This window comes from Echinops telfairi, unplaced genomic scaffold (assembly GCF_000313985.2).
Source record: "Echinops telfairi isolate 266 unplaced genomic scaffold, ASM31398v2 ScPeMD7_7400;HRSCAF=8409, whole genome shotgun sequence".
In the NCBI taxonomy this organism is placed as follows: domain Eukaryota; kingdom Metazoa; phylum Chordata; class Mammalia; order Afrosoricida; family Tenrecidae; genus Echinops; species Echinops telfairi.
This window is the reverse complement of record NW_022111300.1, coordinates 56,338,912-56,340,378: the sequence shown is the minus strand read 5'-3', so window position 1 is coordinate 56,340,378 and position 1,467 is coordinate 56,338,912.

Sequence of the window (1,467 nt, the reverse complement as noted above, 5' to 3'; positions counted from 1 at the left end):
TAGGAAAACAATTGTCTTTGGGTTTAGAATCCAACCAGATAATTCAGGGATGATCACCACTCAAACTCTTCATGGCACATCTTGTCTTAGAAATCAATGCTCACACTTTTATCATATAAGGCAATGTTTCCCAAAGTGGGCCCCTCAAGGAGCACTGGAATGATAGGTGGGTGAGGGGGTAGTGGCAGGGGGCTGTCAAAGCTGATACCTACAATTAATCTGGGGATCATGAGCTTTAGTGCAAAAAACATTATTTTCCAGTGGGGCATGGAGGATTTTTTTTTTCCTGAATAAATGAGGCAGTTTGGGAACCTATGACATTATACAATATTCTGGGCTTTTAGATATAAAGATGTGGACATAGTTTGGGCACCATCATTCAGCCCAACACAGAACTATTTGTTTTTGCCCAATAAAGACAGCATAACACGGAGACATGTAATCATGCAATGCTGTGAAAATGCTCTTGCAGCTCCTCTTAGGAAATGGTGTTAAGCACATACACATTTTACATTAAAGGTAATTAAACAAGCAAACTATTCCTTTGGGATCTCACCGAACTATGATGTGAATCTCCAAATTGGACAAAACTAGAAATGTGTGGCTCCTTTGTCCTTTTCTTCCCAGCAGTGGAGTTTCAGGTCTATTTATAACATATTGATTTATTCAAAATAAAGAGAACTGGAGAGATATTCTCTTGTTCTGTTCACTTCTTCCAGTGCCAGGTATAGATCCTTTTGCATTTTTTACCTTTAATGCAGGAATGTATCTTAAAGAAAAAATCATCATGCTACATGTTGCTAGCACTACTATATATACAAGACTGCCCCCAGGAGTCTACTTGGGCTCAGCTAATATCATAGTACCTTGCTGTGGAGTGTGGTCAGTTTTGAAGTTTGGATGTAAGTCTCCCTCTTAAGAGCTGGCACTGCAGTATCTACAGGGACAGACTTGCCCACCCTGACAATGGAGCTACAGCAGTTGGCGCATGGCAGCTCACCTTGAATTGGCTTAATAATTTCCTCGGAGCAAAGTCCATAGGCTGAGGTGGCATCTCTCAGATGCACTTAGCAACATGGAAGGCAAAGGTAGGACCCTATTAGGGTGAGCACTGCACAACTGCAACTCTTTTCCAAAAGCAGAGATTGTCCCACATAGCTCTCAGCAGCATTTCTACTTCCTACAGATTTGAGGTCAGCAGTTTGACACTGGACAATCCTTAGGAGAAAGAGGAACTATTTCTACTCCCTTAAAGATTTACAATCTCAGAGACTCCCTGGGGCACTTCTACCCTGTGTTACAAGGTCACTATGAGTCAGAATCCACTCAGTGGTAGTGATTAGGAGTACTGAATAGACAAGTCAAGGCATGGGTTACTCTGGAGGGCAGGCGTTAGAACACAGCCAACCTTAGAAAGTAAGCACAAAGACAATGTGTGGACCCTACTCTTTATACATGTTGCTGAAA